The following is an 18,298-nucleotide window of genomic DNA, read 5'->3' on the forward strand; positions in this document are numbered from 1 at the left end:
CCTAACCATGAACGGAATCGAGATAGGTTGAGGGAGAAACCATTGCCAAAGATTGTTGAAGGATTTAAGGATTTTGGAGAGGTACCACTGTAAAGCGAGATTATGGAGGTACAAAAGAGGAGGTACTCTCGAGAGATGAAGGTGCTTTTGATGCGAGTTTTATTGGTATATTGGAGAATGGAAATATTATGTATAAGAAAGTTGATGATTTTAAAAGAAAAGAAAGAAAAAGATTATATGATATTGATGGACAATTACGCAAGATAGGTACATTGCAAGATGATGAGAGGATTTTGGGTGTTTATGAAGAAAATGGACTGGAAGATTCATTGGAATTGATACCATCTATTGGATTAGGGGATAATGATAAGATTGTTGAGATTCATTCGAGAGAGGTTTATACCATGCTTGAATCTTTTCAAGCACCAGAAGTCACAGTAGAGACGAGATATAAAACGGCAGATAAGAAGGTAAAGCCTGTTGCCGGACCATTACCAGAGGATTCTAAAGAACAAATGGGAGAAGCATCAAAAGAAGCAAGTTTAAGAGATCTAATGAGTATTGGACATCAGTTTACTGAAGAGACTTTTGAAGAATTGAAGATTGGTTCTGATGGTTCTTTATTGCCGGAGGAAATTACTTGCTTCAAAAAGATGTTGGCTAAACAAGGTAGATCGTTTGCCTTCGAATCTCATGAAATTGGGTGTGTGGATCCAAATATTATAATACCTATGGTTATCTTCACTGTACCGCATGTACCTTGGAATCTAAGACCGATTCCAGTACCGAGGGCACATTTACCTAAATTAGTGGAACTATTGAAAGAAAAGATAAAGATGAAAATATTAGAACCTTCATTTGCGCCGTATTTTAGTCGATGGTTTACGGTACCTAAGAAGAATGGGTCACTGCGGTTTATTCAAGATATGCAGCCGGTGAATGCTGTAACTGTCAGGAATGCAGGAATTGGACCTATTGTGGATGAATTTGCTGAGGCGTTTGCTGGAAGGGCGATCTATTCAATGGGTGATTTGTATTCAGGTTATCATCAATTTCAACTTGGCGAAGGAAGTAGAGATATGACAACGATGAGAACACCGCTTGGATTGGTTAGAATGTGCACTCTCCCTCAAGGCGCAACCAACTCAGTTGCGCATATGATGAATGGGATGAATAAGGTATTGAGAGATTTTATTCCGGAAAAGACTATGTCTTTTCTGGATGATGTTCCTATAAAAGGGTGCAGAGAAGGAGACAAGGATGAAACTTTAGATACGAGGGGGTGTCGCAGATATGTTGTTGATCATATACAAGATTGTGAAAAGATTTTAACTCGGCTTGGAGAAGTTCATCTTATATTATCGGGTATGAAGTTCGTATTTGGAGTGCGAGAGATTGTAATTGTTGGACATTTATGCGGATCTTACGAAAGAAAACCAGATCCAACTAAAGTTGATGCAATTGGAAGGATGAAAGAGGATTGTCGTTCTTTAACAGAGGTTCGCAGGTTTTTGGGTGCATGTGTATTTTATCAAATCTAGATCCCTCATTTTGCTCACATAGCGGATCCATTATATGAACTGTTACGCAAGGGTTACCGATTTGAATGGAAAGAAAGGCATATTCAGGCAATGCAAAGATTGAAGAAATTATTGATGTCACCTCCAATATTGAGGAAGGTTGATTATAAGTGCAATAGACCAGTGATTCTTACTGTAGACGCTAGTCCAATTGCCGTTGGATGGGCTGTGGGTCAAGATGATTCGAATGGGAATAGATTTGCAGTTCGATTTGGGGCTAAAGTTTTAAGTATTCGTCAGCGTGCATATTTGCAAGTCAAAAGAGAACTTTGGGGAGTCGTTTCGGCTATGAAAGCTGAAAAGGACTATTTGATTGGGGCAGTAGTAGTAATTGAAATAGATTGCTTGCCATTGCTTGGAATGATTATTAACTATTCAACGCCAGATATTGCAATGCTGAGATGGATTGCTTATATTAAGTCACTAAATCCAGAATTTAAGCATATCACTGGAAAGGACAATTTAGTAGCAGACATGCTATCTCGAGCAAGATACGAGAAGGAGGACGAAATGGTTGAAGACATTGATGACGTCAGATTGAAATTCTATTCAATATCAAATCTCAACAGAGAAGACAAGCTATTTCTTGAAGAATCTTATGAAGGAGAATTATTGGATATTGGTCATTATTTGAATACCTTGTCTAAGCAGGGGAATTGGTCTACAGAAAAATTCAAACAAATAAGAAAAAAAGCATATGGATTTTTACTTCGAGATGGATTCTTATGGAAGAGACCGAAGAAAGGAATTGGGATGCTACAACGAGTGATAGGCAAAAGGGAAGAAAAACTAAAATTATTAAAGGAGTTTCATGATAGTTTATGGGCAGGGCATAGAGGAATCTGGGCTACTTTTGCTAAACTCAAGGAACGATATTGGTGGAAAAATATGTATCGAGATGTGCTCTCATTTGTAGAGTCATGTGAAATCTGTCAATCGTATTCTAATATCCGACATCGAGATGGTCTTCATCCTACGTATCCTCTGGCTATTCATTTTAAATGGGTTGTTGATTTGGTTATTATGCCGGTTGGGTTATGGCAGATGAGATATTTGGTTTTAGCTCGTGAAGATTTATCAAATCAAGTAGAAGAAAGAGCATTGAGGACAAAATCTATAGAGGGGATTTGTAGGTTTTTGCTTGAAGATGTCATTTGCCGTTACGGGTGCGTAGGAAAAATCACTGCAGATCGTGGAGAATTAAATGCACAAGAAGCTCGTAAGTTCTTTGAAAAATGTGGAGTTAAACTATCACTGACTACTGCTTATAATCCGAAAGGGAATACGAAAAGCAAACGCGGTCACCCGCCGATTGTGAAAGCATTGGTTAAAGCTTGTAATGGGAAAGTTAAAGAGTGGCCACGGCTTTTGTCATTTGCATTATGGGCTGATCGAACAACACATAGTTCGGTGACAGGATATATGCCAGTAGAACTTATGACAGGTCAGAAACCAATTATGCCGATTGAAGAAAAGGTACTTACTTGGAGTATGCTACCATGGGAAGATGGATTGACAAGAGAAGAACTTTTGGCTATTAGGATTCGACAATTGGAGCAAAGAACGGAAGATGTCCAGATAGCATTGGAAAGGTTAAAAAGAGCAAGGTTACAAAGTAAGGCGCGATTCGATAAGCAACATCGATTGAGACCAAAAGCAATCGAGGAAGGTGACTAGGTACTTGTTTATGACAATAGTCTGGATAATCAACATAGTACTTTGCGGAAATTTTTAAAACGTTGGTTTGGACCATATGTTGTAACAACTGTTCATGATAATGCGACTTACTCATTACGGGAGTTAGATGGTACAAAATTGAAAATACCAATTGCAGGGAAGCGAGTAAAAATATTTAAACGAAGACACGCAGAGATGAATATGGAAGACCTTAATGAAGGTACAGAGATTCTGCAGCAAGAAGATGAAAGTGATATGGATAATGAAGGTGACGAAGACGAACTGGACAAAGACGTAGAGAATATATTCTGAATCAAACAGCAATTGGGTAAATTGGTGCATACCGGAGGATGCACAGGTTCAGAGGGGGTGGATGTCGTGTTGTAACACAAGTATACAGTGAAAATAAAAAGAAAGGGGAATTTTATTAATATTCAGTTACCTCGAATATTGGGAGCATCAACCAACTCCAGTACAAATACTGAGTGGTCAGGTTCAGTCACTCCGTTACAGTCAGCCGAGGCATACTGAAATGCTCCATTCGATTCCAATAACGGGAGTCAGCAAGAAGAGAAGGACCAATTCACACGACGGGTTCGAGGAGCCAATTGGATCCAATTTTGATAATCCAATCCGGGTCCTCTTATCCAATATGAGACCTGAATTGGCCGGTCGACTCAATGCAGTCTAATTACGGGAAATCCAGGTCTTACTACGGGTCTTAGCCAATCTGACGCGAGGACCAATTTGACCCAATTACGGGAACATCCAGGTTACTACGGGCATCTTTTCCAATATAAGACCTGAATTGGTCGGGCGACTCAATGTGGTCCCGATTACGGGGTTCGATTCTGTTTCAGGCTGTCTTGTTCTCTGTGCCGTTTCAGGGAACATTGTTTTCGATAAATGGATTTTTTAAAGGCAAAAATGGAGGAGAAAGCTTGACGGCGAGAGCCAATTTCGGATCCAAGCTTGAGGTGGGAGCCAATTCCGGATCTAAGACGGAAGATTGAAGAAATTCAGAGGATAAGGTTAGGTGGGATATAGTTTTGAGGGGAGAGGTTTTTTTTTGGGGAATCGGGGGGGAGCTAGTTTTCAAACTTTTGCAAGGTTACCAGTTCGGTTTTTTTTCATTGGAGGTTTTTGAAGATCAGGGGAATTAGAGAGAGGAGCCTCATGCTTCGGGTCGGGGAAGGAAAGAGATAGAATTTGGATTTTTCTTCTTCGTAGAGTTTTGGGAAGACTGAGGCAATCGCTGCTGAAGTCAGTGTTGTAATGGTGAATCGGGATTTTTAAATGAAGTGGGTTTGAATACTCTTGACTGTTTTGTAAAATCGAGTTACGTCTGTGATTGAAGGATTAAAGGGGTGTCTATAGGATTGAGTATGCGGAGTGAATGAAATTTATTGGGTTAATCTAACAGGACAATCAGTGGATACAAGATCGTAAGTACAAAGGGATATTGAAGATTAACAGTTTGGGTTGTTCGGGGTTCTCTGTAATGTCTAGAGACCTATCGGCTGGGGCAAAAAAAAAAAAAAAAAAAAAGACTTCGACAAGCAGTCGAAGAGCATCCGTATCGATTTACGGTACATTGTTGCAGTCGTTTATATTCTAGCAGTCAAAAACTGATAGACTGCTTGACTATCGGCGAATCTCCATACTACCTTCTACAGCCAGACGCCAGGCGCGTTCTCGAGCTGGAAAGCACGTAATACAACAACGCTCTGTTTGTGCATCAGTTTGATGATGGAATGTTGAAGATAGTTTTATATCCACTTTTAGAATCTTAAAAAGAATCCGCCAAAATCTTGATACAAATTGAGTTCCTCAATCTGATATAATATCCTTGGGTAATCTATGATAGCAATAGATATTGTCAAGAAAGAGCTTAGCTGTTTCTTCATATGTGATAGATTTTGTATATGGTACAAAATGTGCCATCTTGATAAAACAATCTACTATCACGAATATAGAATCATAAGAACCTGAAATTAGAAGATCCGTGATGAAGTCCATAGAAACAGAAGACCATGGTTGTTGTGGAATGGGTAATGGCTGAAGAAGTCCGTAAGGATGATGACGAGGAGTTTTTTTTATCTCGAGCAAACATCACAAGATTGTACAAAATCTTTCACTGCTTTCCACATTTGGAGCCACCTAAAGTCCTTGGATATTAGTTTCAAAGTTTTATTATATTCAAAATGTATTGTTACTGGAAAGTCATGACGAGCTTGAAGAACACGTAATCGAGCTTCACCTTTTGGAACATATAAGCGTTTCTTAAAATACAATAGATTCTTCTTGAATTCAAATTTGGAAGTATCATGAGACTTTGAAGGATTTTCTTTAATATCACGAATAAGAGGGTCAGAAGACATGCTTGACTGAACTTGCTTAATGAAAGTTGAATTGATAGTTAGTGTTGATTTTATTGCTTGAAGATGAAGATGCTCTAGCTTCAAGAGAATTATCCATTGTTGATCAAAAGTAGCATCTCCTTCTTTAGGTACAAGATCGTCTAAAGAGTGCATCTGACAAACCTTATTATTTTTTTGATCGATAAGTGATCTTGAATTCAAATCTTGACAAAGACATACTCCAATGGACTTGGCGACGATTCAAAACACGTGCTGATATAAAATATTTGAGGTTCTTGTGATCCATATATATTGTGATTGGACTAGAAGTACTTATTAGATAATAGTGCCATTCTTGAAACGAATCCATGATTGCAAGAAGTTCTTTGTCATGGATCTCATAGTTCACCTCGTCCGCTTAAAAAAATTTTAAATGAAAAGTTGTTGGATGAAGTTTATCATCTAGTCCCATTTGTAACAATATGGCACCCAAAGCAAAGTTTGATGCGTCTGTTTCCTTAAAAAATGGCTTAGAAAAATCGACGCGATACAAGATTGGTGCAAAAATAAAGGTTGTCTTCAAAGCTTCAAATACTACTTCTGCTTCTTGATTCCATCAAAGTTTGTCTTTGCAAGTCAAATGTGTAAGTAGAGCTGCAACTTGAGAGAAGTCTTTCATGAAGATCTGATAGTAGTTGGCAAATCCCAAAAAGCATTGGACATCTCTTATCGTTTTTGGGATCTTCCAATCCATAATAGTTTAAACTTTCTTTGGATCCATCATAAGTCCGTCATTTGAAATGATGTATTCTAAGAAGTCGACTTGAGTAGTGTGAAATACATACTTTTCTATCTTGGCATAGAGTCATGCATCTCTTAGTTTTTATTATACTTGGCGAACAGGAAGTTCATGTTCTTTTGAGTTCTTAGAATAGATTAAAATGTCGCCTGAGAAACAGACAACAAAATCATCTAAAAACTCCCAAAAGACATCATTCATTAGATGTTCGAATGCTGCTGGTACATTTGTAAGTCTAAAAGGCATGACATTGTATTCAAAATGTGCATACCTTGTTTGAAACGCAGTCTTCCATTCATCTCCTTCTTTGATGCGTACCAAATTGTATGCTCTCCATAGATCTATTTTTATACAGATCTTAGCTTGATTCAACTGAACAAGAAGTCCAAATATCAAAGGTAGCAGGTATGTGTTTTTGATAATGATTTTGTTGAGTCCTTGATAATCAACACACATCTGAAATGATCCATCTTTTTTCTTCACAAATAAAATTAGAGCTCCTACTGGAGATTTGGAATGGCATATGAAGTTCTTGACTAAATTCTCTTCAATATACTCCTTGAGTTCAGCCAACTCATTTTGAGATAAATTGTAGATTGGTCCAAATGGCCGTTGTGCTCCTTCTTAAAGGTCAATTGAGCAGTCATAAGAACAATGTTCTAGAAGAGTATCCATATTCTTTTTTTTAATACATCTAGAAAATCTTGATATTGGCTTGGAATGTTACTTGAAGTCTTTCCACCAATAGAAACAAGTGTGGCATGAATGACACAAGGTGATCCTCCTTTTGTAGCATGCAAAAAAGTACTTGCACCTACAAATGTAGGTTTAAGTATACTAGACTTATGACTTTCTACTTGATTAATTATATTCTTAATTATACTTTCAGAAAAAGTCAAGACTACGAGAAGTCCAATCTATTTTAGGATTATATTTTTCTAGCCATGATAAACGTAAAATGATTGTACTAGAAGGAGATCTAATGATATTAAATATTATAAAGATACTATGATCATTAGTTGCTATTTCTTTAGGAAGGATTTCATGAATAACATCTCCTGAAGACAACGAATGACCATCTATGACTTCTACATGAACAGGTCTAGTTTTCTTTACTAAAAATATACTTTATCTTTTAGCAAATTTTTCATCTAAGAAATATTTTGTGACTCTTGAATCTAGTAAGACAGAGGCTTTGAGATGTTTAGGTCCTAAAATAATATTTATTGTAAAACATGGAGAGGGTTCTGAGGAGAGGATAGGACCTTTACTAGGCGTTGTACAAGGTTCCAACTGCATGGTCCATACTGTAGCTAGATAAATTCGTTTTTTGACATGCTATCTCCTTTGATCGTCGTACTCCTCATTTTATGGTTGCGTGGCTTCTTTGGGCAATGTTGAGCCGTGTGCTTAGGTTCTCCACAATATAAGCACAATCCTTCTTGACGACGACGAGTCTTTTCTTGCTCAGTAAGAGGTTTGAAATGTACTACATCAATTTGCATATCTTCTACTTCCGAATGTATGTGTTGAAGAGATATTGGTGTTGCTATTGAATTATAGTTATGTTGAGGTCCACTTGTACAGTTCTTAGATCAGAATTCAAAAAGGTGATTGTTGCACTTCACAACAAAGTCAATTGATTGACTCAATGTTTGATGATTAGATAAGTTGAGAATTAATTTTTTTTACCTCATATTGTAATCCGTAGAAAAATTGGCTAATAAGTGCAGCATCATCCCACTTGATATCAGTTGCAAGTTGTCAAAATTGTAAAGCATACAACGTTACTAATCGATTGTCTTGTCGTAAAATATGGATCTTATTGGTTGCAACACGAATTGCATCATGTTTTCCATACATGGATCAAAACTTTGTCAAAAAAGCCTCTAGATTATTTAATATTGGATCTCGTTGTTCAAGAAAAGATAAAAACCATGATAGTGTTGGACTTGAAAGAAGCGTACCAATGAAACTAACTTGCGATCATAGAGTTGTATAGCTTTGGGGTTGAAGTTCAATCACAAGTTGTACTTGATTGATAAATCCTCGAAACTTAGATCTGGTGCCATCAAACTTCTCGAGTAGGACAATTCTTGGTTCTCTAACACTGGAAGGGCATTCCACCATAGGAGAAAGGACATGATTTAGTGCAGATGTTGAAGTAGTTCGAACCATTTCTATATCTTCACTTCCTACCAATCTTGTTGCTCTTTGTGGTGGTAAATTGAGTTGATGCATCGTAAGCATTAACTCCCTCAATTGCTCTTACATATATACCATTGCACTCTTCATTTCAGCAAGTTTTGTCATGATAATTCTTAGAAAAGAGAAGATGTCTAATATCGCTTAAGACAAATAGAGGAGAGGACTTGAGAACAAAAAAATACTAAAGACAATATCAATTTAGAAGACGATAATCCGCAACTTCTAATATATTTGTGTCTTATCAAGAAAAAGGGATAATCCACTCTTAATCAAGATTAGACAAAGCTCTGATATTGTAGGTGTATTCTTGTCAATCTGTCAAGGACAAGAACATGATAAAGACAACTAAACAAGTGAAACTTTTTTCAAAGAAAGATGACAAAATAGAAATAACTTCATATGTATATTAAGAAAGAAACTAGAATGGCTATTGTCAAGGACAAGAACTCGATGAAAACAATTCAGACAAGAGAGCCTTCATTCAAAGAGAGGTAACAAAATATATATAAACAAGTATATATATAGAAAGAGAAACTAGAATGGCTATTGCCAAAAGACAAGAAAACAAGAGACCCTTGAAACTAGACTAGAAGTAAGAAAGGAGTTGACAAGAGTGAAGAAGCCTTCACTCTTGTCTCTATATATACTATCTAACTAGGGGCTACGTGGCAACGTTCTATAGGACCTCCAATATGTGTTGACTTTGTAGGGCACATGCCTTGACTTACAAGGTAAGTTTTTCTACGTGTGGGCCACATAGTTAGCTTGATCTTCAAGCTAACAACATGTGTGGCACATGGCCAACTTGTTGACCACGTTTTTAATCCAAAAAGTCAATTAAATACACCTATGAAGTCAAAGCAGCATCTAAGAAGTTTTTAGGAAGCTTCCATATTAAATATTGTAGAATTAACTTATTTTTATCTACTTTTACTTACTTCTACCTATTTCTATATGTAATTATTAGCTTACATGATTATGGCCATGACATTACCCCCCCTTCTAGAGACAAGTTCCACGAGGAGCGGTCATCATATGTTGAGAAAATCTATGATGCGACGAATTATATTCGCCACATACTCTGATCTCTGTTCTCTTCGAAGATGATTGATAGGGCCTCTCAACCATCGGTAGTGTCTCATACCAGGGCTGGAAGACCACCCAGTTATTTGATCATTGTTGAGGCCTTCGTAACTTCCTTCGAATAGAATATTTGGAAAACCATCAGGAGTTGTTTCTACTTCTAGCAAAATCACCAAACATCGGGAGTTCCTTCCCAAATCGTGATACCAAACGCGTTGTATCTCACCATCTATTCGAGGAAGAACATGTCGTTCTTGAAGATCTTCATCTCGATTGCATCGTCTTGAAGGTTGTGACAATCGTAATGTCTCGTCCACCAGGTCAACAAATGAAGGCTCTTGCGTTGAATCCACTGGTTGTTGGTTCTCCATCTCTTAAGCGCCACTATTACAACGAAGCTACGAACAAGAATTGAAAGTAGAATGTTATCTTGCCTAGATGTTGTTTCTTTTATAAAGACGGTTTTCATCTTAATTTTGATGGATGTCGTCGATGAAAAGCTTCCACCGCCTTTGCTGTATTTGCAAGATTCTTTATTGGCTCCCATGTGCGTTCACTAATACCATATCTGCGCCAATGGATAAGATATTCTAATTTATTTCCGCGTCGCCTTAAATCTAAGACTTCTTCTACTTCAAACTCTTCATTATTGTCCACTTCTATAGGATGAGGTGGAGCTTGTCGTCTTCTTGGTATGTCCACTGTCTTGTATGGTTCAAGAAGAGACACGTGGAATACTGGATGGATTTTCATTGATTCCGATAGATGTAAACGATATGCAACTGGATTGATTTGTGCAGAAATAGAAAATGGTCCCAGCCTTCGATAATCCAACTTGTCACTAAGACGAGTGGTCTTCATATTACGACGAAGTAGCCATACCTTATCACCCAAGATAAATGATGGTTGTTCCTTTCAATAGACATCCGCATTAACCTTTTGTTGTTCTTGAGCCTCTTTTAACTGCGCCTTCATCGTTGCATGTAGCTCTGATAAATGAATTGTCAAATCTTTCGCAGCAGGATTATCAACTTTTGAAAAGTCAAAAGTATCAAGTCGTGGATGATAACCATAATTAGCAAAAAAAGGTGTTTATTTTATAGAAGAGTGTATCGTGTTATTGTAAGCAAACTCTGCCAATGGCAAAAGAGTTATCCAATCATCTTGTTGGTAATTAATGATACATCTTAAATATTGCTCCAAAACTTGATTAACATGCTCCGTTTGTCCATCAGTTTGAGGATGGAATGCCAAAGATAGTTTTATATCCACTTTAAGAATCTTGAAAAGAGTCCGCCAAAATCTTGATACAAATTGAGTTCCTCTATTTGATATAATATCCTTGGATAATCCATGATAGCAATAGATATTGTCAAGAAAGAGCTTAGCTGTTTCTTCACCTGTGATAGATTTTGTACATGGTACAAAATGTGCCATCTTGGTAAAACGATCTACTATCACGAATATAGAGTCATAAGAACTTGAGATTCGAAGATCCGTGATGAAGTCCATAGAAACAGAAGACCATGGTTGTTTTGGAATGGGTAATGGCAGAAGAAGTCCAAAAGGTCGATGACGAGGAGTTTTCGATCCTGAGCAAACTTTACATGATTATACAAAATCTTTAACTGCCTTCCACATTTGAGGCCACCAAAAATCCCTAGATATCAGCTCCAAAGTCTTATTATATCCGAAATGTCTTGTTGCTGGGAAGTCGTGACGAGCTTGAAGAACACGTAAACGAGCTTTTCCTTCTGGAACATATAGGCGTCCTTTGAAATAGAGTAGGTTGTTCTTGAATTCAAATTTAGATGGATCATGAGATTTAGAAGAATTATTCTTGATATCATGAACAAGAGGGTCTGAAGACATACTTAACTGGACTTGCTTAAGGAAAGTTAAATCAACAGTCAATGTTGATTTTATTTCTCAAAGATGAAATAGTTTTGGCTTCAAAATAATCGTTCTTTGTTGCTCAAAAGCTGCATCTCCTTCTTTTGGTGCAAGGTAAGAATGTCTAGACAAGGCATCGGACAAACCTTGTTGTTTTCCTGGCCGATAAGTGATGATGAACTCGAATCTTGATAAAGACATGCTCCAACGAGCTTCGCGAGGATTTAATACGCATGCTGACATAAAATATTTGAGGTTCTTGTGATCCATATACACGGTGATTGGACTAGAAGCGCCTTCTAAATAATGATGCCATTCTTGAAAAGAATCCACAATTGCAAGAAGTTCTTTGTCGTGGATCTCATAATTGATTTCTGTTGTTGAGAATTTTCTTGAATGAAAGGCTACTAGAAGAAGTTTGTCATCTATTCCCATTTGTGATAAAACTGCACCCAGAGCAAAGTCCGATGCATCTGTTTCCATAAAGAATGCTTTAGAAAAATCAACACGATACCAGATTAGTGCAGAAACAATCGTTGTCTTCAAAGATTCAAAAGCAACTTCCGCTTCTTGATTCCATTGGAGTTTGTCTTTACAAGTCAAACGTGTAAATGGAGCTGCAATTTGAGAGAAGTCTTTGATGAAGATCCGATAGTAGTTGGCAAATCCCAAAAAACATTGGACATTTCTTACCGTTTTTGGGATCTTAAAGTCTATAATAGTTTGAACTTTCTTAGGATCCATCATAAGACAATCATTTGAAATGATGTAATCTAAGAAATCGACTTGAGTAGTGTAGAATACACACTTTTCTATCTTGGCATAGAGTCCTGCATCTCTTAATTTTTGTAACATATGACAAACATGAAGTTCATGTTCTTCTAGATTCTTAGAATAAATCAAGATGTCGTCTAGATAACAGACCTCAAAATCGTCCAAAAACTCTCAAAAAACATCATTCATTAGATGTTGAAAAGTTGTTGGTGCATTTATAAGTCCAAAAGGCATGATATTATATTCAAAATATTCATATCTAGTTCGAAACGTAGTCTTTCATTCATCTTCTTCTTTGATGCGTACTAGATTGTATGCTCCTCGAAGATCTATTTTTGTATAGATCTTAGCTTGATTCAGTTGATCAAGAAGTCCGGATATTAAAGGTAGTGGATACATGTTTTTGATGGTAATCTTGTTGAGTCCTCGATAATCAACACACATCCGCAATGATCTATCTTTTTTCTTCACAAATAGAATTGGAGCTCCTGCCGGAGATTTAGAATGGCGTATGAAATTCTTGGCTAGATTTTCTTCAATATACTCCTTGAGTTCAGCCAACTCATTTTGTGATATAGTATAGATTGGTCTGAATGGCGATTGTGCTCCTTCTTGAAGGTCAATTGAGCAATCATAGGGACGATGTTCCGGGAGTGTATTCGCATTCTTTTTTTCGAATACATCTTGAAATTCTTGATATTGGCTTGGAATGCCACTTGAAGTCTTTTCACCAATAGAAACGGGTGTAGCATAAATAATGTATGGTGATTCTTTCATAGCAGCATGCAAGAAAGCTTTTGCACCTATAAATATGGATTTAATTGAATTGGACTTATGACTCTCTACTTGATTAACTACACTGTTAGTTATACTTTGAGAGAAAGTGAGAGTTCGAGAAATCTAGTCTATTTGAGGGTTGTATTTTTCTAACCATGATAAACCTAAAATGACTAGATTAGAGGGAGATCTAATGATATTAAATACTACAAAACTATTATGACCATTGATTATTACTTCTATAAGAAGGATTTCATGAGTAATATCTTCAAAAGACAATGGACGACCATCTATGACTTCTACATGAACAGGTTTAGTTTTCTTTACTAAAGATATGCTATGTCTTTTAGTAAATTCTTCATCTAAAAAACACGCTGAGGCTCCTGAATCTTACAAGGCAGAGACTTTGTAATGTTTAGGTCCTAAAATAACATTTAATGTAAAACAAGGAGAGGGCTGTGAGGAGAGAATAGGACCTTTACTAGAAATTGTGCAAGGTTCCAGCCGCACGGTCCCTATTGTAGCTGGACAAACTCGTTTTTCGACATATTATCTTCTTTCACAGCCATATTCCTCATTTTGTGATTGCGTCGTTTCTTTGGACAATGCTGAGCAGTGTGCTTTGGTTCTCCACAATATAAACATAATCCTTCTTGACGACGACGAGTCTTTTCTTGCTCAATAAGAGGTTTGAAACGTACTGCATCAATTTACATATCCTCTACTTCCAAATGTATGTGTTGAAGAGATGTTGGTGTTGCCATTGAATCATAGTAACGTTGAGGTCCACTTGTGCAATTCTCAGATCCGAATATAAAAAGGCGATTGTCGTACTTCACAGCAAAGTCAATTGCTTGACTCAATGTTTGAGGATCAGGTAAGTTGAGCATTAATTTTTTTTACCTCATATTGTAATCCGTAGAAAAATTGGCTAATAAGTGCAGCATCATCCCACTTGATATCAGTTGCAAGTTGTCAAAATTGTGAAGCATATAACGTTACTGATCGATTACTTTGTCGTAAAATACAGATCTTATTGGTTGCAACACGAATTGCATCATTTTCTCCATACATGGATCGAAACTTTGCCAAAAAAGCCTCTAGATTATCCAATATTGAATCTCATCGTTCAAAAAAAGATGAAAACCACGATAGTGCCGAACCTGAAAGAAGCGTACCAATGAATCTAACTTGTGATCCTGGGGTTGGATAGCTTTGGGGTTGAAGTTCAATCACAAGTTGCACTTGATTGATAAATCCTCGAAACTTAGATCTGGTACCATCAAACTTCTCGGGTAGGGCAATTCTTGGTTCTCTAATATTTGAAGGGCGTTCCACCATAAGAGAAAGGACATGGTTTGGTGCAGATGTTGAAGCAGCTCCAACCATTTCTATATCTTCACTTCTTGCTAATCTTGTTGCTCCTTGTGGTGGTAAATTGAGTTGATGCATCGCAAGCATTAACTCTCTCAATTGCTCTTGCATTTGTGCCATTGCACTCTTCATTTCAAGAAGTTCTGCCATGATAACACTTAGAAGAGAGAAGATGTCTAATATCGCTCAAGACAAATAGAAGAGAGGACTTGCGGACAAAGAAAATACTAAGGACAATATCAGTTTAGAAGAGGGTAATCCGCAACTTCTAATACGCTTATATCTTATCAAGAAAAAGGAGTAATCCACTCTTAATCAAGATTAGATAAAGCTCTGATATTGTAGGTGTACTCTTGTCAATCTGTCAAGGACAAGAACTCGATGAAAAAAAAATTCAGACAAGTGAGCCTTCACTCAAAGGGAGGTAAAAAAATATATATAAATAAGTATATATATTGAAAGAGAAACTAGAATGGCTATTGCCAAAAGACAAGAAAACTAGAGACCCTTGAAACTAGACTAGAAGCAAGAAAGGAGTTGACAAAAGTGAAGAAGCCTTCACTCTTATCTCTATATATGCTATCTAACTAGGGGCTACGTGGCGACATTCTATAGGACCTCCAATATGTGTTGACTTTGTAGGACACATGCCTTGACTTATAAGGCAAGTTTTTCTACATGTGAGCCACATAGTTAGCTTGATCTTCAAGCTAACAACATGTGTGGCACATGGCCAACTTGTTGACCACGTTTTTAATCCAAAAAGTCAATTAAAGACACCTATGAAGTCAAAGCAGCGTCTACAAAGCTTCTAAGAAGCTTCCATATTAAATATTATAAAATTAACTTACTTTTAACTACTTTTACTTACTTCTACCTATTTCTATATGTAATTATTAGCTTACATGATTTTGGCCATGACAGCTATTGCTAAAAGATAATAAAAGTAGAAACCCTTGAAACTAGACTAGAAGCAAGAAAAGACTTGACAAGAGTGAAGAAGGCTTTACTCTTGTCTCTATATATACTATCTAACTAGGGGCTATGTGGCGACATTCTATAGGACCTCCAATATGTGTTGACTTTGTAAGGCACATGCTTTGACTTACAAGGCAAGTTTTTCTACGTGTGGGCCACATAGTTAGTTTGGTCTTCAAGCTAACAATATGTGTGGCACATGGCCAACTTGTTGACCACGTTTCTAATCCAAAAAAGTCAACTAAAGACACCTATAAAATCAAAGCAGTATCTATTAAGCTTCTAGGAAGCTTCCATATCAAATACTATAGAATTAACTTACTTTTATCTACTTTTACTTACTTCTACTTATTTATATATGTAATTATTGCCTTACATGAATATGTCTCTGATACTAAGTTTACTCTCTAATCTTGCTTTATAATTAATAAAAAATCTAACTTTTTCAATAAGTAAATAATTGTGTATATTAGAATTTGGTTTCAATCTTGATTCACAAACAGTCATCTTTGGATATTAGTCAATGATTCTTTAAGAAAATTTTAGTTATTTTTTTTTTATTATTTTTTTTTTTGCTTTAACTTAAAAATACATATAGTATATTTTTTGCTAAGCTACTTTATTTATCTTATTTATGATTCTAAAATATATGCAAAATTATTTTTACAAAATAAAAATATTTATACTAATTTTTTTAATGACTCTTTAACTATTATTAATATTTTTTAATTATCTTCTAATATAATATAATATTTTTTTGTTCTTTCTTATTAAATAATTATATTATAATATAATATATTACATTAGACATCATGTAAAGAACATGAATCATAACAAATTTTTAAAAATGACAATACATTCTTATATCATCAAATGAGAGAAAGTAAACAACTAAAAGATAGTTATAGAATTAAAACTAATTTTTTTTTTAATATAAAAACTAAGAAATCTTGAACCAAGATAGAGCACACAAAAGATATTGACAAGAACAAATAAATCTTTATTCTTGACTTTATATATATTATCTATTAAATAATTATGTAGCAATTTCTTATAGGCCATGTATCTTGTGTCCATTATACAAGACATATGTCTAATTTATAGAGCAAGTTTTTGACATGTCCATTACATGACCAATTTGTAATACAAGTGACTAAGTATGCAATATGTAATCAAGTTATTAACCTACCAATCACTTACAAACAATCTTATGGTCTACAAAGCTTTTAGAAACTTTTTAATAAGTTATTAATAATTTAACCTAATTCTACTTACTTCTACGTAATTCTATTTATTTAAGTAATTCCACATAATAGAAGTCTTGAATAAATTAGTAGTCCAATTTGATTCTTGACACTATTAATTTATTCTACCTTTTTAAATTTTTATTGCTAACAAAAGAATTTTTAATATTAAATATCAAGTTACAAATAATTAAGATATTTTTATTTCTAATATTTCTCTTAGAAAAAAATATAATTTTCATATCAATATTAAACTAAACTTTTATTTGAGTTTAAGTTGCAATTTGTATTCATAAATATATCTATAAATGATATAATTATGCAACAATACAAATAAAAAATAAAAATGATGAAATTAAACAATATACAAATGTAAGATACATTAAAGATTGAAAGGCAATATGGAGTTGGTTTCAAATGAAAATACATGAAGAAGTTAAAAATATGATTAAATTGCTATTGCATCTTCTTGAAATGCATTCAATAATTTTTTTATTTTATTCATGAAATAGTCGAAATCATAGCCCATATAAATTTTCTAAAAAAAACTATAATGTTAATTTTTTTTTAAAGTAAAAAAATTTATTCATTTAAACACCAAATATGTAAAAAATGCCTTTATTTTGAATTTGATACTTTGCATTGTTGTACAACATTATTCATAGATATATAAAAAAATAAAATCTTTAATTACTATTTTCTACTAATATTACCATTATTCCACTAGTATGCATTAATATATATTTGAAATTATATTTAAAGAATGTAAATAAAACTATTTTTTGAATGAGTATACATATAAATTATTTTAGCATGTATCAATTAAAAATGACTCACCTAAATGCTAAAAAACAACATTTTTAACATTACATAATTGAATAAATTCAATAAAAAGATAATATGATTAAAAAAAACTTCCTATTTATTTGCAAGGCTTTTAGTGAGTAGTTTCAAATTTGAACCAATTGTTACTAGAAGATTTAGAATTATTTCTAATATGACAAACTAATTTTTTTTGCAAAAACAAAAATATTCTTAGCAACAAAAAAGTGAATAAAACAAACATTTTGATAATTTGGGCTTAAGAAAGGCTTCTTTGTTTATTTGATATACTTTTCTCTTTATTTTTTTATATCTCTTTAAATATATATAGTTATATTTTAATATGCACAAAGTTAGGTATTTTAAAATGTTTTAACATAGCTACAATATGTTATGACACTATTAAATCCTCACTTTTACTTTCATATTATTCTATAAAAAAATAATAATTTAAATAATGAACTATCATATTATTTTTTTAATTTACAAAATTTTCTCAAAAAGCTTTAAATAGACAAAAATTGTTATAAAATTTTGAAGTCATATTTGTATCTCAATTTTTTATAGTAACACCGTTTGATATAGAGTAAAAAAACATACACATATGTTTTTAAGCTTTGGATTCATAGAAATAAAAATATTATTTTTTAAAAACATTTAGGTATAATAATTTTAAAAATTAAAAATAAATTATTACATAAATCACATATATATATATATATATATATA

Source organism: Physcomitrium patens, chromosome 19 (assembly GCF_059467195.1).
Source record: "Physcomitrium patens ecotype Gransden chromosome 19, ASM5946719v1, whole genome shotgun sequence".
NCBI classification, from domain to species: domain Eukaryota; kingdom Viridiplantae; phylum Streptophyta; class Bryopsida; order Funariales; family Funariaceae; genus Physcomitrium; species Physcomitrium patens.